Below are 219 nucleotides of genomic sequence, written 5' to 3'. Positions count from 1 at the left end.
CCAGTAGCGTGATACAACAGATTTTAAACAGCAGAGTATTGGGGGGAAAAGACTTTTAAAGATAAAAAAAAGAAAAGAAATGTTAGGTCATGGCATTGCTAACCAGACCAGGCTGTTTACGGTCAAACTAATGTGCCTTGACAAGCATGGCAGTTAGCACATATCATGCCACGATCATTTCCCATTCCCACTGCAGCATTTGTAGTGCTACCAGTTATA

Source organism: Penaeus monodon, chromosome 25 (assembly GCF_015228065.2).
Source record: "Penaeus monodon isolate SGIC_2016 chromosome 25, NSTDA_Pmon_1, whole genome shotgun sequence".
NCBI lineage: Eukaryota > Metazoa > Arthropoda > Malacostraca > Decapoda > Penaeidae > Penaeus > Penaeus monodon.
Note: the sequence above shows the minus strand (reverse complement) of the source record.